This window comes from Amborella trichopoda, chromosome 13, assembly GCF_054954075.1.
Source record: "Amborella trichopoda isolate Santa Cruz 75 chromosome 13, AtrichopodaSantaCruz75HAP2 v2.0, whole genome shotgun sequence".
Taxonomy (NCBI): Eukaryota; Viridiplantae; Streptophyta; class Magnoliopsida; order Amborellales; family Amborellaceae; genus Amborella; species Amborella trichopoda.
Window position 1 is genome coordinate 38,439,906 of NC_142348.1, and position 22,392 is coordinate 38,462,297.

A 22,392-nucleotide genomic window follows, 5' to 3' on the forward strand; every position below is an offset into this window, starting at 1 on the left:
CATGATTTGCAAGACGCACCATTTCAACTCACAACATCCGAGACCTGATACCACATCCTAAGGGTTGGGTGACTATTATATTTTTCACATCGTTAAAAAGTAAATTTTTTTATTGCATGTGAGGGAGTTTCATCACTGGGCAGTTGAACATTATTAGGACACCTTTTTATGTAGATAAGCGCCTTCTCTTTATAATCCATTTATGAGATGGATTTTGAATTTCATTCTTTTGGAAACGTATAATCTTTAACATATCAAGCATTATATGTTAAAAAAATAAATCAATTTTAAAACTTAGAATTGTTTTTTTTAAGGAGAAAGTTTATATAAGGTTGCAACTTTATAATGTAGAATTACAGATGCACATAAAAAAACCATCGAAAAAAATTGTTTTAATGACGAAAAAACCTAAATTGATAAAAATGAAAAAAAAGAAGAAAATATTTTGAGTCCTAAAAATAGTGCATCTTGCAATACATTATCTAGACCGTCCATTTCCAAGATTTTCATATGTTTATATATCTAATTGATTTTAACCATTTTTAGAGTTTAAAATTTTATAATTAGATGTGAAAATAGATTTTGAGATAACCCTAATAATTAGAGTTGCATCCCTTGGCGCACTAAGCACTTTTCCTAAAGTAAAAAAAGTAAATAGTTTTATTGCGTGTGAGGGAGCTTAATCAGTGGGCAGTCCAATATGATTTTAAAAAATAAATAGTTTTATTTCATGTCTGGGAGCATAATCAATGGACACTAGAGCAATATATTAAAGGCATCTGAGAGAGCTTCATCAATGGGCAGTCCAACATTTTGAAAAAACACAAAAATAATAGTTTTATTGCATAAGAGGGAGCTTCATCAAAGGGTGCATTAAAAATAGTTAATACTTAATAATTGCATGAGAAGGAACTTCACAGTGGGCGGTCAAATACCACAATAAAAAAGCAAATAATTTTCTTGTCTAGGTAAATAATTTTATTGCATGTGAGGGAGCTTCATTAATAGGCTATCATGCATTGCAATAAAATTGAAACACTCATAGATACTCATGAGTGGATTTTTATTATTTTTTTACCGTACCTCATTTTTGGTCCATCATCATCTAAAACCTATCAATGGTCATGATTATATAATAATATTTAAATTTTAATTTTTTTTTACAAATCGGATTTACTTGAAATTTGTGGAATATGTACTCTATTCATCTCCCACATATATTAAATATTGAAAAATAATTAACAACAAATAAAATGATAAAAGCACCCAAGAAATATTCATAAGGTTAACTTGGACATTTATATTATTTGAATCATATTTTTTAGATTTTATTAATTCTGCTTCATTGCGACATACACACCCATAAAATTTGAGGTTAATCGGATTTGTAAAAAATTGTCATTCAATTGCTATTAGATACTCGTGACCATTTGATGGACACCTAAAAAGGTGATGAACTAAAAGTGAAATACTATAAAAGTTCAACCATAAGTATTTTTAAATATTTTTCTAAAATTTAAAAAGTAAAATACTTTATTACATGTGAAGGTGCATCACCAATAGGCGGCTGAGGGAGCTTAATTCATATTGAGTATCTCAAAGTACATCTCTCGTTTTTTTTTTTTTTTTTTTTCCTTTTTTTGGGGGTATTTCAATGGGGAAGACATGCTCCTACCCATTTTTTCAAGTAGATTAAGAGTAGCTTTCCTAAGGTATTAGTGAGAATAAAAACTACAACGTGGTGACTAAGGTGTGGGGTACTACCACAAAGACCCCAGCCCCTTTCCCAAAATAATCTCTTGTTGAAACTAGATGGTTGAAGAATATGAATAGGAATTATGTATGATCCGATTGTGATGCGGGCCTTGATGTAAATGTGAATGCTTCGATTGGGGCATTCACATTTACACCTTCTATTTAATTTGGACAATAAAGATGTGTCATTATTGAAACATCCAAATTATGGTACAGGTGGTCGAGGCTGCAGAACACATGTTAGGGCTTTGACACGAACCCTTATATTTATGTGTATTATCTCATAGTTTAAAATAAGTTGTGGTTTACAATAAAGTGCCAACCTTACTTCACTTTTTTTTTTCTTTTTATTTGACGATGTTCAAAAACGTTTATTGATAAATTGCTGCAAAAGCATAAAATTACAATGCTGGAATTAGGAGAACAAAAATAGAAAGGGAGGAAAGAGAAATGCTTAGCTTAGAAATAGAAAAAAAGGAAAGAGAAATGTCGAGCTTAGCTAAGCGATCAGCAACATCATTTGCCTCTTGATAAACAAGGAAAAAGGAAATCCTATGGCCAAGTGAAGCACAAATATCAAGGATCTTCTATCAGAAGACATGAAGGGACCAAAGGATTCTTTACTCTTGATTACACCATTTGAGAACATTTAGAGAGTCTCCTTCGATCAAAATAATGCCCTGAATATCTCTGCTAACAATGATTTGTTGGCCCTGAAGAAGAGAAACCATCTCAGCCTGGTTAGCCGTGGTAGAACCACATCGCTCAGCATAAGAGAAGAAAGTGGCACCCTCATAATCTCTAAGAAGACCACCTACTCCAAATTAACAAACATATCTGCCCTTGAAATTCCTCTCCTATCAACAACTTGAAATTCCTCTTCCATCAATAGTAATAGAGAATTAGTCCCATAAGGTCTGCAAAAAAGATCCAAAGGCCTCCCTTCAAAAATATGTCTATTCCGCTCTTGCCAGATCTGCCATTAAATAGCACTTCTGAAGATATTCCAAATAATAGTTCCTTTTGAAGATGGGAAGCTAAGATGATTAATAACTGGAATAAGATATGCTGGCATGGTAAGAGTGATACCCAAAATGCTGAAAGCCCACTTCCAAATATTATCTGTAAAGGAACAATGCAAAAAAATGTGGCAACAATTTTTTTCATCAGTCTTACACATGAGACACATATTAGGAATGATTTGCCCCCTCTTTTGAAGATTATCGATAAAATATAATTTTCTTGTAAGGCAATCCAAAGGAAAGCCTTAATCTTTATAGGGATAGGCCATTTCCAGATTGCAAAAAAATAGTCATTCGACCACCTTAGACGATCATAGAAAAGTAGTCGATAGGCAGATTTAACGAAAGGACCCCGTCACTTTCACTTTCCCAAATAACTTTGTCTTCACCTGTAGAAAATATATAAAAATCTTAAAGAATAGAAAATAAATTATGAAATTGTGAAATGACTTGATCTGACAGTATGCTATAATTACATTCAACATTCCATGCTGAGGCACCCGAAAGTGAGCAAGAGAATAAATCTGAAATTTTTCCCTTCAGAGACCTTACTCTTGCAAAGAGATCTTGAAAGAGTAGGTATAGAGGCTGATCCCCATGCCACTTAGTAAACAAGAAAAAAATCTCATTACCATTACCAATAAGCATGCAAGAATTACCAAGTACCACTTTTTTGCAACGATAAATTCCTTTCCAGATTTGTAAAGAAAATTTACCTTCTCTCCCTTTTTTAATCAAATGAGTGAAAGGTTCAAAACTGTACTTTGTTGCTAAGACATCTTTCTAAAGCTGATTGGGGCCTTGAATGATTCTCCGCCACTACTTAGACAGAAGATCCCCATTCATATATTTAGGTTTCGCATTCTGAGGCCATCCATTTTCATTGGACTGCAAATTTTATTCCATGCTACCAAGTGGAATTTTCTATGGTCATCATCGAAAGAACCCCATATGAAGTTGCACATAAACCTTTCGATTATTTTAATAACATCACTCGTCATTTGTAGTATGGGCATGAGATAAATTGGTAGATTTGCAAAGGTGGATTTGACAAGGGTAATACACCCTCCTAAGGAAAGAGACATTGACTTCTAGAGGTCCAGCTTTACTTACTACCGCTGGATTAAAGGGTCCCATACAGACCTAGGAATCCTCGAATCTAAGACATAAACCCCCAAATATTTGAGAGGGAAATAGTCAATGATGCCATCGAAACTAAGAGCCAAAGAGTGAAGAAAATCACTGGCACATGAAACTCCAACCATAGAGCTTTTATAGAAATTTATTTTGAGGCCCAGGGCAAGTTGGCATCAAAAAAGGAAAACACTGAGATTTTTAATAATGACAGGATCTGCATCACAAAAGATCAAAATGTTGTCAGCATATTGTAAATGTGAAATAAAAGGCCCATTGGTCCCATCTTAGAACCCCTCCAATCTTTCTTTCGTCACTATGTGTTAAAACATCACGTTGAACCCTTCTACCATCAGGGAAAAAGGAAAGGGCAAAGAGGGTCACCCTGTTTAAGACCCCTAGAAGCTTTGAAAAAACTTTTGGGACAATCGTTAATTAGGATGGAGAAGTGAGCCGAAGAAATACAACCAAAAATCTAATAAATCCACTTAGTGCCAAAACCCATACACCTCATAATTTTTTGAAGAACCTATCATTCAACCTTGTCGAAGGCTTTTTCCATATCCAACTTGATAACTACCTCAACATTCCCTTCAAGAGATCTAGAGTGAAGTATTCTTGCACAATCAAAATACTGTCTAAGATTATTTTGTCATGAATACAGGCAAACTGTTCGCCTGAAACCAGAGAAGGGAGGACCATTTTGAGTCTTCTAGCCAGGATTTTTGCAACAATTTTATATAGGCTCGACAGAAGACTAATAGACTTAATATCTCCTAAACATAATGGAAGGTGATCTAAAGAGAGCTTAATTAAAGAGTTGACCTTAACAAGAGAAAAGACTTTCTCCCGTTCGGTAGAAACGCGGAATCTGTCCAGCTTGGAAAGAATTGAGTGATTGACACAATTGTTGTTTGACCATGTTAATTGTGCCCCAAAAACAGGAAGATCAAGGAGGTTGATCCTCATAATATGAATTAAAGCGAATACAGGAAGAAATTTCATCCGGATGCCTAATCAAGTTGAAGTCCCCCACAATACAAATAGGCAGCTCAGAAGAAACAGAGATATTGAAAATGTCAATAAAAAAAGCAGGCTTAACAGAAGAATTATTTGGCCCATAAAAATTAACTAGCACCCAACGAAAATTTCTAAGAGGCTATTTAAAAGCGATAGCAGTACATCTATTAGTTTTAAACACGTTGCAACACAGAAGAATTGTAGGGTCCCATAAAAATCATAAACCACCAAAACTACCTTGAGCATCAATTCCCTCAAAACAAACAGAAATATTACCCCATATTTTCTTAACATCCAAAAAGAGGGACTAGAACATTTAGTTTCCTATAAGAGTAAAGAAAAATGATAGAATTTAGTAACTAAAAACGAACCTCTTTCCACCTACGTTCTTCTCCAAGTCCCCACACGTTCCAACTAATGATCTTCATAAAAAGATGAGATCGTATTCGATCTGTCGAAGCCACCATGTTTGACTGAGGCAGTTGAGGAATAAGAGCTAGAGTTAACCAGGGGCTGATCTTCAATACAAAAGACTCTAAATGAAATACCATCAGCCACCGAGCACAATTTGGTGCATCGAGCTGCAAGTCTAGTTGAGGAACGAGTAGGTTTATGTGGAATTATGCTCGTCTTTAGCTTTTGCAGTGGCTTGGGTTTCCAAAGAGGGAATAACATCGGACACATCAAGGCCGATGATGGGAGACATACTTGCAAGAGTAAGAGCAAGAACAGGCGGAAAAGAAGAAGCATTCCAGTCTTCCATAGATGTATCAGCCATTGAAGGAGAGACAACATTGTTGGCTATTGCCGCTTGGGCAATGACATCCATAACACTGAGAACCTGCTGAATTGGAGCTTGGAAGGAGGCACCCATGTCTCCTAACATACCCAAGTACATAACATGGTTCTCGGATTGAAAGTTGCGGGGTTCAATCAGTGGTTCAGCAGTGACCACAGGGAGATTGACATCATACACTTGTGCTAGGTTATCAAGAAACTCAGGGGCAACGACTGCCAAAAGAACAACCATAGCAGGAGGTGGCGGAACCAGAGTGATGATTGGACCATTAACTGCAACCTCCACATCCGAATTAGCTTCTTCACCATCCAAAGAGGGTGCACCGTCCAAAGAGGGATATTCGCCTTCCAAAATAGCAGGACAATCACGTGCACTATCCAAAGGAGGGATTGCATCCGATGCATAATTACCTTCCATGATAGTTAGACGATCAACAACCCATCTAAGGAAATTGCCAACCGTAGCTTTCCTAGGCGAGGAAATAAAAGAGTGGGGTCTCGGGTCGCTATCTAAAGAGATAACATCAGGGAGGTCCAACGCGTTCAAAGACAATCCAATCGAACGTTCCTTAGAGGGTCTTGCACCATTAAACGAAAATCTCATGAAATCAGCTTGAAACAAATAGCCAGTTGGGATCCACTTTTTTCACACCATAACTGTTGAATTTGAATTGCAAGAGGAGGTTGATCTGGAGGGTCAAACATAAGGGAGCATCTTTGCCTAGCCACTTGTCGAAAGGGGCCTAAAGATAGTGGGTGCGTGACTCGCTATAGAAGACTTTGATGAAGATGGTTTATGAGATTTAGAAGAAGGTTTCTTGACAACCTCCACCCAAGATTCAAGTGATATATTTTCAATCATTGTCTTTGTATCATGATCTGAAGTTGAATCAGAAGGAGGGGCAGAATTGCCTTCAACACTAATATCTAAAAGAAAATAGTCATAACCAACATTAAGATATATCTACTTAGAGATCAGAGACTCAGGTAGTCATAAGACTTTGATTCTAAGAAATGACAGATCCTGGCCCACCACAGAATCCCAATCCACTTCACAATATTCCCCACAACGGTTAGCATGATTCTGAAAGACGTCTAGGTTCCAGGTGTGAAGGGGGAGACCCTAGAAACAAACACACCTAACAATGAATCATAGGAACCAGGGATGAGTGATCATTGGGCTTCCATTGATCAATGGTCATAGACTTGCTCCACAAGCTCCAGTGTTTCCGAGTAGTCACAGTATGGACATCAGTGACCGAAGGTAGATAAAAAGCAATCTTGTTGATCCGAAGCGAACGAACAACAGGAGAATAGGGTAGGTTCCAGGTTCTTCTGGCTCACTCGGACAACCCTGAAACATCTTTCGAAGGGGGTGAAAAGAAAACCAGAAGAGAAGACGCTTGGTGAGCAGTAGATAGAGCGTGTACGTCAAAGGAGACAATAGGGGTAGAAAACTCCTTGACTAACCCGTTACTGATGTGGTCGAAAAATCTGTGGCATATTCAAAAAGTAGAGGAAGAAAACGATGCCCACTATCTCTTTCTCTCTCTCTACCCTACAAATCTCTCTGACAGGCAATGGAACCACAACTCTTCCCCTACCTCGATGGGATATATTCATACAAGTAGCTCTTATCCCAAGGAAGCAAAGGCTGGGGCAAATCCCCGATTAGCCCAAATATTTTTCAAGAACAGTATTCAACTGTGCAATCTGGCAACAAAACCAAGCCATACGTGAGTCCTCAAGGTGGTAGCCTTATTTTTAAAAGTAATGTTCTACACCATTGAATATTATAGAATTGATATTTTTTAAGACCATAAAACAATACATTTGTTAATATAATGTGAAATCTACATTCAAATAAAATGAATGGTGTAAATTATTGTAACTTTATGGCTATAAAGAAAATTATATAAGGACACGATTTTTATGCGGCCACCCCGCATATTGTAAAAATGTGGGTTTGGCAATAAATATATTATTTAAATATAATTTTATCCTAATTTTTTGATAATGTATAATCATTAACATGGAGTTCATAAATATGAAAAAAAGAAAAAAAATTGAAAACCAGAAAATTATATTAAAAAAATATTTGGATCGTTAGTTACACTTGTTTACAAATAGACCACTTATTTACATCTATCTTTAAAATGGAGGCTTTATAACTCTTGGCTGCATATTGTAGAAATGCCAAACAATTTTCTTTTATATAAAATTTTTTCCTAATACAATGACTTAAAAAATTGCAAATGCCATTTGAAATGGACCGAGTCAAATCGAACAATGGGGATACCTCGATACTCGCGATCTTCTCATTTTTTTAATAATTTTCAATAAATTATGACCTAGTGGAATCATCCTAGTCAGCTCGGTAGAATCAGATATGACGTGGAGTCCGATTTTCATTTTTCCGTAGCCTGGTTTAATGCGTACAAGAAGGAGATATAGAGGGGGCTGAACTTGTTGGCCCAAGGGTTACTATTTCTCTCTTTAAAAGTGGGCCATGAAGCTCTCCACCATTGGATTCGGCCATGGTCTTCTTCCTTTCCCGTCTAATTGTGATCGGCGGATTGCCTACTTTTTCATGCCATTAGTTCATTTGAACTTGTCATAATGATTAAAAAATCAAGAATTAAATAAATAAATTATAAATAAATCAAAATTTATATTTACCCAAAAAAAGATGAAAGTTTTCTCGAAGTTCATCGGGGTAACTCGTTGGAAGCACTTGATTTAAGGGATGAGAATTGTGTTAATCCGGATTCGAAACCAAGAATTCGGATCCTATTTGGATCTCAATGGATCCTAAATTTAGATCTGAAATCCGGATTTGGATCCAAAACTCAGGTCCGAATTGAAATCTAGATCTGATGGGTGCAGAGGCATCCAATCCGGATCTGATATATACTATTTTGATCTAATTTCCGACCCGTATCCAAATATCCAAGATCCAATTGGATCCGAATCTGGATCTACATTTGTATTCGTTAGATACTATTCAAATCTAAATCCAGATCCACCCAGATCTGAATCCAATCCAACCCATTCTCACCCCTACCCCTACATTGTTGGTGCTTATTGACTCGTCCGAGTCACGTGACTATGGAGAAAAGGATCGAGATGAGACCACACGAACGTCGATCATTAATGACCAAAGCCAAGTTTTTATCTTTGAGCATGGTTTCTTTATCGTAGAATGGAAAAGGTCCGTCGTCGCCCGTTGGCTTGAGTCTCTCGCCAATGAGCTGACTTGTACCAATCTTGCATTATTGAGTTAAGAAAAAACTAATTATCTACAAAGAGAACATTTATCTTTAGAAAAAGTTTATACATAGCCGAGGTTCTAAACAATCAAATAAGAGCCTATCTCAAAATTTTTATTAGAAGAGGTCGTTTTGATCCCCAAATATCCTCAAATTGATCATCTCAACATCAAGATACATAGACATGAGTAAAAAGTGAATTTCGAGTTTTGAAAATAGTTCATCTGTGAACACATTTTTTTACCATCAATTTTTAAGATTTTCAAGTTTTCATAGATATGTTCTATCTACACTAGTTTTGAAGATTTAAAACTTTTAAGTAAAGATGAAAAAATATTTTAAGGCTATCACAAAAATTTCCAAGGTTTAAACCAGTGTTTAAAAAAACGTCGAGTCAAACCGGACTCGCCCTGTTCGACTCGGGAATCGCCATGGACGAATCGAATAGGCGAAAAAAACGGGAATCGTCCGGTTCTAGAGAGAACCGAACGATTCTGCATAGTGACTAGTCGATTCACTGTACGGAATCGGCGAGTCCCGTATGGAATATATATATATATATATATATTTTATTTTTTTTATTTTTTTTATTTTTATTTTATTATTATTATTTTTTTAATCCATGATAGATTTTTTTGTAATACTTGATCGATTTTTTTGTAATCCATGATCGAATTTTTTGTAATCCATGATCAAATTTTTTGTTTTTTTTTTTTTTTTGTAACCCATGATAAAATTTTTTGTAATCCATGATCGAATGTTTTGTAATCCATGATCGAAATGTTTGTTTTTTTTTGTAATCCATGATCGAATTTTATGTAATCCATGATTGAACTTTATGTAATCCATGATTGAATTTTTTGTAATCCATGATAGAATTTTTTATAATCCATGATCGAATTTTTTGTAATCCATGATCGAAATGTTTGTTTTTTTTTCTTGTAATCCATGATCGCATTTTTTGTTTTTTTTTTGTTTTTGTAACCCATGATAGAATTTTTTGTAATCCATGATTGAATTTTTTGTAATCCATGATCGAATTGTTTTTTTCTTTTTTTGTAATCCACGATGGAATTTTTTGTTTTTTTATGTTTTTTTTTTTCATGTAATCCATGATCGAATTTTATGTAATCCATGATCGAATTTTATGTAATCCATGATCAAATTTTTTGTAATCCATGATCGAAGTTTTTGTAATCCATGATTGAATTTTTTGAAAATTTGTGATTTTTTTTTTTTAATCCATGATCGAATTTTTTTTTGTAATCCATGATAGAATTTTTTAAAAATTTGTGATTTTTTTTTTTTAATCCATGATCGATTTTTTTGAAAATTTGTTAATTTTTTTTTTAATCCATATTATTCAAAGAGAAAATGAGAGAGATGATGATTATGAGGCCACCCTATCGCAGCCATATTATTCACATATCGAGTCTTAACAGCAATAGTGTAGGGATGAGCACGACAGTGCAGATGAGCATGAAGGATGGACAAGCTTCGGAGATTTTAGATTGGGAACACAACAAAACACTAACACTCATGGATTTGGGAATAGTCAGATGCCTGCTAATATCGATGATTCGGTTTTTGATCGAATCAATGAATTATTAAACAAATTCAATCAATGGCACCAGCGTGACCAAGAAGAACAATAACGTCGTCTATCATTTTATTTTTAGATCATATGTTACTAATTTTATGTTTTATTGTAGTCCATGTATGTTGATATACTTATTCCATGATAATTCTATGTTTATCCTTTTGTGTGATGTAAATTAAATGCTGAATGGCGATTCACACAAGGAAAGAAGATATCAATATTCGCATATTCATTAAAAAACATGAAAATTCTTAATGGAGTACCCTCATTTTTTATTGAATTCCTAAAAAAAAATATTTATAATGAATTTTAATAATTTTTTCGGATTTTTTTTAAGCTTTATTCTGACCGATTCACCCGATTCCCGATCCGAATGGCCAATTCGCCTATCCGAATCAATTTTTTGGGTGCCCGATCAAGGTCAGCAATCCGTTTTTTAAACCATTGGTTTAAACCAGCGTTTTAAAAAACGCCGAGTCGAACCGGACTCGCCCGGTTCGACTCGGAAATAGTGAAAAAGGAACCGGATCGCCCAAAAATCGGAAATCGTCCGGTTCTAGAGAGAACCGGACGATTCTGTACAGTGAATCGCCGATTCACTGTACGGAATCGGCGAGTCCGAACAGTGAATCCGCGATTCTGTAGGGAATTTTTTTTTTTTTTTTTTTTTTTTTTTTTTTTTTTTTTTTTTTTTTTTTTGGTAATCCATGATAGATTTTTTTGTAATCCATGATCGAATTTTTTGGTTTTTTGTAACCCATAATAGAATTTTTTGTAATCCATGATCGAAATGTTTGTTTGTTTTCTTTTCTTGTAATCCATGATCGATTTTTTTGTTTTTTTTTTTTTTTTTGTAACCCATGATAGAATTTTTTGTAATCCATGATCGAATATTTTGTAATATATGATCGAAATGTTTGTTTTTTTTTTGTAATCCATGATCGAAATGTTTGTTTGTTTTTTTTTAATCCATGATTGAATTTTTTGTTTTTTGCTTTTTTTGTAACCCATGATAGAGTTTTTTGTAATCCATGATTGAATTTTTTGTAATCCATGATCGAACTATTTTTTTCTTTTTTTGTAATCCACGATTGAATTTTTTGTTTTTTTTGTTTGTTTTTTTTTGTAATCCATGATCGAATTTTATGTAATCCATGATTGAATTTTTTGAAAATTTGTGATTTTTTTTGTTTAATCCATGATCGAATTTTTTTTTGTAATCCATGATAGAATTTTTTGAAAATTTGTGATTTTTTTTTAATCCATGATCGATTTTTTTGAAAATTTGTTTTTTTTTTTTTTTAATCCATATTATTCAAAGAGAAAACGAGAGAGATGATGATTCTGAGGCCACCCTATCCCAGCCATATTATTCACATATCGAGTCCCAACAGCAACAGTGTAGGGATGAGCACGAAATACTGTAAATTAAATGCTGAATGGCGGTTCATGCAGGGAAAGAACATATCAATATTCGCATATTCATTCAAAAACATGAAAATTCTTAATGGAGTACCCTCATTTTTTATTGAATTCCTAAAAACCAATATTTATAATGAATTTTAATAATTTTTTCGGATTTTTTTGAAGCTTTATTCTGACCGATTCACCCGATTCCGATCCGGATCGCCGATTCGCCGATCCGGATCGCCGATTCGCCGATCCGGATCGGTTTTTTAAAAGCCCGATCCGGGTCACCGATCCGGTTTTTAAACCATTGGTTTAAACCATATTTCGCAATACTATTTGAAGGTTTTTACTATGATTATTTTGAACCTCGGCTGTATAGAAGAGGGGGAGATTATTGGCATGGTAAAATAGACTTGGATGAACACTAGTCTTCATGGTAGTTGCGGTTCCAGTTGCATAAAAAAACTTATTAATGTCAAGCATAAATTGCTAGGGTGGAAAATGGGTGTTTTCCATATTAAAGACGATGAACTCCACTTTACAGAGGTTGCGCTTGATCGATCAGGATGCTCAAGAAACTGGAATTATCATGCAAGCTTTGGAAGGGGAAAAGGGGAATTTAAAAAATGAAGTGCATGAAATTTTAAGATTGGAGGAGATATATTCGGACTAAAGATTTTGTGTAAAGTGGAGGCATAATATTTTATTTGGGGTTTGGTTTCAAGGCATTCAAGAAGATGATATGGAAGGTTGGGAAAATGAATTTGTGAAACAATTCAAAAAAGGTTTTTTATCAGATCAGGATGAGATTTTTAAGGTTGCTATAGGGGAGTGCCCTTCATCAAAGCAAGATGCGCTGAAGGTTAGATTGACAATGGAAGACTTGAGGAAGGCAGTTTTCTCCTTACCAGGGGAAAAATCACTAGGGTCTGATGGCTTCTTTTTTGGTTTCTTTCATAAATTTTGGGATATGGTTTGGGTGTTCATTGACAAGGGAGTTATCGGCAAGGGATGAGCTCTACTTACGTGTCTTTCATTCCTAAACAGGAGGACATTGCAGGAATTAATGATGTGTGACCAATTAGCTTGCCCACCAGCTTATATAAGATCATAGCAAATGTTTTGGCTGAGTGATTGAAATTGGTACTACCAAGGCTAATATCAGGGCCCCAGTCAGCTTTCATCCATTATAGGATTATCATGGATAATGTTCTCACAGCTCAAGTAAGTAGTGGTGAACATGGAATAGCCGTCATGTTAGATAAGGGAAAAGCCTATGACAAGATGGAATGGTAGGTATTGCAGGAGATCATGTTCATAATAGGCTTTGTGAGCAATGGAAGAGATGGGTTGAGGATTGTCTATCTAATGAACACTTTTCGGAGCTGGTTAATGGATCTCCTAAAGATTTATTCAAAGCATTGAGAGAGTAATCAGGAAAGGTAATCCTCTCTCTCCATTCGTATTCACTCTGATTGCTAAAGGTTTCAGCTTAATACATTCTAAGGTAGAGAGGATGAGGAGTTTTGTTGGTTTTAAGATATGAAGAAATATACCATCTGTTTCGCACACATACAATACACTGATGATCTACCATAATCTTCTCAGATTTTGTGAATTTGCTATATTACCAATTTTCTATACTACCAATTTTTGTAGATTTTGTGAATTTTCTCTAGGGCTTAAGGTGAATTTCAAAAAGATTTCTATGATTAGGGTGAAGTGTTAGAATGATGTAATCAAGTCGCTATCTATTATAGCTAGATGATAGGTCAAATTCTTCCCCTCCAAGTATCTTGCTCCACCATGATCAGACTATAATTTATCGAGATCATCTTGGAATCTTGTTCTTATGAGATTTCATGTTAAATTGGATCTGTGGAAGATTTAGTTCCTTTCATTTGGAGGTCGTATTGCGTTCATCAAATCTTCCTTAGCCAACTTTCTCATTGATTAGATGTCAATGTTAAACATGCCTAGTATTGTTTGTAAGGAGATTGAGAAGTTGATGGGGAATTTTCTTTGCAGCAGTATTGGCCATAGAAAAAAGTATCATTTGGTCTTATTAAATAAAGTCTGTGCACCAAATATTGAAGGAGGTTTGAGTATTGGAATAATGAAGAATCTAAATTCGGGTCTTTCTGCAAAATAGTGGAGCTTTTTACAACATGGGGGTGATCTTTGGAAGAGGTTAATTTCAAAAAAATATGATATTAAATTAAGTTTTCAAATTCTTGGGAAAGGTAAAGGGCATATTTCGAAGAGCATGGGGGGATGCAAGGATATAGTTGCTAGAAATGTCAGATGGGGTGGCTAGAAAGGGTGATAATCCTATTCTGGAATTATAAATGGTTGGGGGATGCTTCTCTCAAGTTTTTGTACCCAAATCTATTCTCTGAAGTAGCCAACCTTGCAGCTAACGTTAGTAGACTCTTTGTTTGTCAAGGGTCGACTAAGTTTTGGAGGATTGGTTGTATCTATAATAGAATACCAATTATGGTTATTAATGAGCTCGCGTTGTTGCTGGAATAGAAGTATATATATCTATCATCAAATTTTGAGGATGAAGTGGTGTGGGCAGAGGAAAATGATGAACTTTTATTGGTTAAATCTACTTGTAGACTGCTGTATCAAGATCAAAGAAGATGGTTGAATCCTCTTTAAAGAACATTTGGAAGTTTCCAATTCCACATAAGACTTCCTCTAGGTGATTACACAAGGAAAATCTTTAGATGTGGATAATTTGATCAAAAGATGTAAAAGATTGTTAACATTTGCAGGTACTGTTTGAAAGACGGTGACTGTGAGGATCATTTATTTCTACATTGTTCTTTTACTTCAGCCATTTGGGGATGGGCTCTTAATTTTGTGGGGTTTGCATTAATTCTTTAAAAAGGCCATGGAGGTATCTTGATGCATATGGAATTACCCGAGCTACCTATGTATGGATAAACGATTTGGAGGATCATCAGAGTAGTTGTGCTTTGGAAAATTTGAAAAAAGAGAAACCGAAGAACTTGTGACAATGTTGAAACGTCTCAAGATGCTATTAAAGTAGAATTTTATCCTGTGTTTGGAGTTGGTTTTCGTGTGCCAAAGAGGGAGTAGGTGTTTCTAAGGTGGATATTATGGTTAACACTAAAAATCTGGTTAATCGCTCGTAATAAGTTTTGAACCCTAAGTTTAGATGGAGGAGGCCATAGCTAGGATCCATTACATTTAATTTTGATGGCAGTTGTTTAGGAAATCTGGGTTCTGTTGGGGTTGGCGGTTTGGTGAGAAACTCAGATGGAGAAGTTATACTTTCATTTGAAGGCTCATGTGGAGTTTCTACAGAAAATAAGGCTGACATATGTGTTATCTTGTAGGATTTGAAACTGATTAAAGATAGGAACCTTCATCGCTGTTGTATGGCCATAGAAGGAGATTTTCTCAATGTGATAAATTGGTGCAACACAATTAGTTGACCACCATGGCCACTTCAACAGTTATGGGTAGAAGTCTTGGACATTTCTAATGGTATGGACATTTCTTTTTGAGCATGTCTATAGAGATGCCAAAAGTGACGCGGATAACTTGGCCAAAAGAGGGGTTGACATGGATGCTCTGCTTGTTTGTAATGATTTGTTTTTTTGATACTATTGTACTGATTTTTTTATTAATAAAATGTCTTAGTCTTGTCAAAAATTAATGTTCATTGGAAGGCACCCACACATACATCCAGTCATTTTTATTATATTATTTATGGTGGTATTTTTATTATATTATTTATGGTGGTAACCGAGTTGAATAAAATTTAATAAACAACATTGAGATGTGATGATTTAACCACCTTAATAATTTTGTAACTTTGATAATTTTATTGAAATTTTTTCAAGAAAAGAAGCAAGGACTTGAATTTTACTGAAAATGAATTAACCGGCACCGATAAGTCCGCTAGAGAAAAGGACAAACTAAATATTGGAAACATAGACACAAAAGGGAGAATGAATTTACGAGCCTTAATAAATCTTTTGAACATATTTAAATAAAAGAAAAAATAAAGTACTGGGACAGGCTAAATAATCCAAATCTCTTAGGTGTCACTGAGGCACTTCCAATACACACCAGCACAGGAAATCCTTACTCTCAGTGTAGTTGCTTTGATCAGCAACTTAGAATCAAAATTCGAAAAGAAAAAAATAAAAAATCACCACTTTGAATGCGTTGAAGTTTTATAAACTTGAATAGAACTCTAAAACACACATAATTTATCGCAATACTCTACATTAGCTAAAACTTTATGAAATTTTCTTGTTACTACTTATTCAGGTTACATATCTTTGACTATCTCTTAAGAAATTATGGCAATCATGTCCAACAACAAAATCAAGTTTCTCAAAAACAATGGGTCTTCTATGATGAAACCGCCCATCAAAATGGAAATGCAAGGATTACATATTGAAAAAGGGGGGATGTTGCCCTTCAATGAGAATGGTGAGGAAGCTCTTTGGAGGGAGGCCCTTCTAGCCTGATATAGTCATAAAGAATACCTTGGAAAGGACTTGTGCATCTAGGTTGAGTGAGAAAGATTGTATTTACCCCCACCACAAGCAGGTGTTTTCTATGTCAACACTATACAACCAGTGGAGACCATGAATCCCATGCCTAGCGATAGCGATCGCATTATCCATCCCTATTCTTCCAGTTGTAAAATGTGGTGGATTGGCTTTGGGATCATTGAATCGAACCTTAGATAAAGTAATATTGTGTAGTGAGTTTAAGGGATTCATAACTTTTTTGGAAAGAAGAAGTGTATGCATCGACCAAGTTCAATACCTGTAGTTCGGCCATTGCAGCTGATGCAAGGGCGACTGGGAGCTTATAGGTACCATCTTGGTTTACATTGTCAAGGTTGAACTCTATCTGCCATGTCGTAGCTTGATATGTGCCATTTTCCCCCTTCTTATATTGCGGCACAAAATTGCATAAGATTCAAATGGATTTAATTAAAATCATGCTCTAAAAATTGTATTTAGTAATTACAATAGAAAATAATGCAACACATGTTACATGGCATTCAATATGCAACATAGTGCGTAACTGGATCAGTGTATATCCACATCTGCCCGGCATGTTCATGTATGCACATATCTGCCTGGCATGTTCATAGCATTCACTTTCTTGACTGATTGAAGGAATTATATTAAGTAATTCAGGAGTACAAATAAAAGGTACCCTTGATGCTTTGATACCAGGAACTAAGTGTCAGTATTCTGTAGAAGCTAAATTTAAGAGGATGTGATCAACTAAGAAACCTCATTCTACTCAGGTGGCACTCCAAAATTTAGAGTTATTTCCTTCTCAAAGTTTAACGTTTGTGCCCTTTACACTGTTCTCTCTGACCCATGAATCTAGCTTCAAAGGACTAATCAATTTGCTTGATGCTGCCCGTTTGAACCCATTTAGGAATATGTATTGTTTCGCATGACCAATATATTGGTCATTTTAAAGGGACTCTAAGTGTTTAAAAAGTCCCAGGAGTTGGAAGTAATTTTTAATGTTTAACAATTGGGTAATGGTTCTTCCCATTGCCGATCCATATGTTCTGAGAAATGGCATGCTCTGAGAGAAGGACCTCAATATTGCAAAAGAAGTTAAAGTGACTTTTCAGGTTGACCAATGAAAACAATTTAATTTGATTTCTTATATCAATGGGACTCAATTTCCGCTTTGTTATACATGCTTGTTTTATTTTGAGAAACTCAGCACAATCTGCATTGCATTAGTTTTCAGTGCACATCAAAAACATACTGCCATTTGAAAAAAGTATTGAGCAGAATAGCAACCATACAGTTGCAGTGACCCGCTTGAATGGCAGTTTCAGAACACACAATTATTTTGTTCAAGGACTTTATATCTCCTCATCATGAGCATTTTCTTTGTTTCACATCACTTACTTACCAAGAAAAGACCCACAACTCATCAACAAAGCAACTACAGACGTACCTTTTGAATCTGATGATTGAAAGGTGCAGTCAATTGATGCATCATTGTTAAATAGATGTACACAAAGTCATGGTTAAAGAGGTCACACCTTGTAACCTGTGCGAAAAACCAATCTTTCCGATAGTCGCTTGTGCCAACAATGTAGACAAGATCCTCATTAGGATACAAGTCAGCATATCTTTCCCACAACCCATACTGCCTGAACCTGTGAGAATTAGATGGAAGAATTAACCATAAAGCTTACAATGAACCAACATAATAAGTATGACAATTGCAGTTGCATAGATAACATCCAGTAATACCCAAGTCTTTTGATTCATTATTAGGAAATTCTGAAGAGTTCCTTAGAATAGGGATTAGAAGCTGCTTAAGTGCTTATGGAAGCAAGATTATCCCATCTTTGTTTCTTAGAACAGGGATTAGAAGCTTCTTAAGTGCTTATGGAAGCAAGATTATCCCATCTTTAATTTTTGACAAATATACGACTCATTGTTACGAAATTCTTAAGAGTTTATGTGGACTTGCCAAGTATGTCAGAAACTTGCTAGTTGCTACAGTAAATTTACTGAGTACTGCTACATTACCCCTTGAAGAGGTTCCATTCCAATAACTGATAAGAATTAACATAGTCAATGCTCAGATAGGTAAATTAGTTTATTTAGACCAGAATCAATTAGAAAGATTTATGTAAATGTTTTTTATTAGATTTGCCTTTAAGCCAAAATGGAAGAGCTAAAGTGCAAACAAGGCATGCTACATTGGTGCCATATCAGTCTAAAACAACAAGGCATGTCATAATCACCACATGTTTTGAAATAGGGAAGAGAAAATAAAGATATGATAAAATAATGCCCAAGTCTTACTACGTCAGCGAAATAGCAGATAAAATGTTGTTCAAAAGAAAAATGGAAAACCAAATATTGACAACATATTGTTACATTTCCAATTTGAAGGAAATTCTGTGGTGTGCGGTACTCCTTGGAGTTGCATTTTGATCTCGATGGCTTATAAAATGGGAGAATGACAAGAGAAAGAAGCTAGTTTCCATACAGAAGATGAAATGGTATTCTACATATATATATAAACCAGATTCCACTTTGAAATTATAGTTTTGGTAAGGTACATCTAAGGGACCACTGGAAAAAACAGTGGTTCATCTTGACCGAATCAAGAGCATAGTATCAATAAAATTAAGATCACATTTACAAATATAACAAAGCAACAAGAAATTGTGTAAAATCAATTAATTGAGTCAGTTGTAAAGTGTACCAAGGTTCTAGTTCAGAATTTACAACCAAGAGTGACCACAGTAATGGTATTCCCTCCAACTTAGTTTAAAACCCAATTAAATAAAAAAATCATGGATATTTTCAAACAACAGAAATTAGAGCGAATTACAGTTATTAAAAAATAGAGGATAATGGTGTTTAAATCCATACTACACATCTTGATGGCATGATAGTGGATAATGGGTTTGGATCAAGCCTCTTTTTGTAGTTATAGGATGATGACATGAATGATCTAGATTCATCTATCTAGAAATATCTATAAACTTGGTTGTTAGAAGCCTATATATATCCCCTTAAGTATTCATTCCCACACTAAGTTCAATTTATCTCCCTCACTAAGTGACACCCCACTCTCTTTCTCTCTCTAGAATCTCTTGAGTGGCATGTGTATTCAAAGTGAGTAATGAATTGATGTGAGAGAAGCTACTTTGATCTGTATTGTTTCATGTAGTTGACGGTATCGGGCATCATCTATGCGCGAATTGATCTAGTTACCATGAGATCTTCTTCGAGATTTTTGGAGTTTTATTGATACGTTTATCTTTAAGTTTTTCACATCCAAAGTAGTCATTTGAATCATGAATTTGATGGATCAAATTATTGTTTTTATAAGAGGAGATTATATCGAAATTTTGTGGTGCATTTTGTAAACTCATTGAACCGGTTTTGTGATTTGTGAGCCACATTTTCCCCCACAAGTTCCACTTGGTTTTTTATTATTTGATCTCTGTAAACATTTCTATGTTTCAAATGTATATCAATAGATGCTTGGCTTCCCACTTTTTATATGATAAATTGGCCAAATTTTGAGTAACACCATCACATGTCACCCAATAACACATAGTTAAGACCCAGGGCCTTAAACCGGGCACCCAAGTGCTCTATTTGGCTTCACATGGGCATGTTGCATCATTCACCTGAGCATAAATATGTTGTAATGTTGGAGATCATGGTTTCCTGTGTTTAGTAAAATCAACTGATGTATAAATTTGCATTGCAATTTTTAATGGTGCAGAATTTTTAAAAGCACCTAATGCATGTCTAGTTTGATGATTTCAATCCGTAGTTTGTGTTGTTGTGTAGGGATCTCGAGAGCCCCATAGCTTGTGAAACTGTAAATCCCAAATACTGGGATCCCATCCAAGATCGTGTACTCAATTGGCCAAATGCGAAGTAAATAAATACAATTATAAATCAAGTGCGAGAAATAAACCAAACAAAAAAAGTACACCACAATAACGCACGATTTACGTGGTTCACCCCATAGAGCTACATCCACAACTAGATATCCACTATCACAATGAAGATTACAGTTTTGTGTTACAAGAGATAATACATATCTCTAAACATCGGTAAAAGACCATCACCGATCATCCCTTCTAAACTCGCTCTGCCGACCGAACAACATCGTCGATCAACATCCTCTTTCCTACCACAATACCGCTACCAGAGAGATAACCCTAAGAGCAACATAAAGATTTTCTCTCTAGAAGTGAAAGTTAACCAACCCAAAACTTATGGGAATGCCACCTCTCTTTCAAAGACCATGTCTCTCTCTTTTGGAGACCCATCTCTATATTGGAGATACATTCCCATAAACCACAAAGGGATGATCCTCAAAGGATGGGTATTATGTTCTCCTTCGCTCTCTTATAAAGATATCATTTTCTTACTTCCCAATAAAGTCAATTTTCTATTCCCATAATACCCTAATCTTTAGAAGAAAATATGGGTATGGTGATTTAGCTATCACCAAACCCAACATGTTTGATGGACAGGGGACCCTCATTGCGTTGCATCCTCATATTTTTGTGTATAAGAAGAGTTATGTTCACTGTAATCACAATTATGCTAATGCAACGGTTGTATCATAGTATAATGCAACCGCACTTCTAGAAAATCATGTTTGTGGTATTTGTATGTCCTAAAATTTTACACACACAATCTCTTCATTGTAATAATCAATTTCAAAAAAAAAAAATTGATTTGAACTTTAGATGTGGTCAAAATGAGACCCCTCCAACAACAAATCTAGACCATTCATTTGGTGAATTTCAATATCTTAGTCTTTACAAAATCAAAATCATTTCTTTTATTTTTTTAACATTGTTCATCTAATGATAATAAAGCCATCGAAAAAATTGAAAACGAAAAAATATTTCTAAGGCCTCGATCTAAGCATCTTATCAAAATTGACGACCTATGTTAATTGGTTTAAAAAAATACTTTTGAATTTGTGTTTTCAAATTTTTATTTTGTGTGATTGTTTATTATAATGGAAAGATTATATATTTTAAAATTTGGATCAAACAAATTGATCAATCATAGTTTTTGAATGTTGTTGCATTATATTACTATACAACCATTGCATGAAATCAAACCATTTCATTTATATATATATATATATATATATATATATATATATATAAGGAAAGGCTAGCATATGCCCTCTCATGTATTGGGCTGGGGAATGCCAAATGCTGAGATAACCCTTCACAAATCACAAATTGGCGAATCTATGAAAAATATCAAAACAAAAATTTACATGAAATAAATTGACTGAAATACCCCTAAAAATTTTCAGGGGGTAATTTGGTCAATAAATTTTTGTTAATTATTTGTTTTATTTTTTATTAAGTGAGCCTTGATAAAAAGAACACACGTCTAAAATTTTAAGTGATTTGGATTTATAGAAAAAAAATTAAAATTTAAATACTATCAGACATCCGTGAGCGTCAGATCGGCCTAGATTCAATCTGAGCTGTAGGCATTTACTGTAGCAGTACGCACCTGGGCGCACAACATCTTTTCCCCCTATATATATATATATATATATATACATATATATATATATATATATACATATATATATATATATATATACATATATATATATATATATATATATACATATATATATATATATATACATATATATATATATATATATATACATATATATATATATATATACATATATATACATATATATATATATATATATACATATATATATATATATATATACATATATATATATATATATATAACTCTAAAACTCAAAACGATGTTTTTTTTCCTACATTGTTAAAACTATCTAAAAATTT

At 34.5% G+C, this 22,392-nt stretch overlaps 1 pseudogene across 1 annotated transcript in view; it reads right to left on the bottom strand.

The window, feature by feature from the left end:
* Positions 1 to 16,197: 16,197 nt before the first annotated feature.
* The window catches only part of LOC18446397 (uncharacterized), a 54,761-nt pseudogene continuing 48,566 nt past the window's right edge, over positions 16,198 to 22,392 (bottom strand). Inside the window, exons 13-15 of the transcript XR_016048180.1 lie at positions 17,997 to 18,201; positions 16,827 to 16,949; positions 16,198 to 16,738 (exon numbers count right to left, since the gene is read on the bottom strand). The product of XR_016048180.1 is annotated as an uncharacterized LOC18446397 (transcript). The remainder of the gene's footprint in view (positions 16,739 to 16,826; positions 16,950 to 17,996; positions 18,202 to 22,392) is intronic.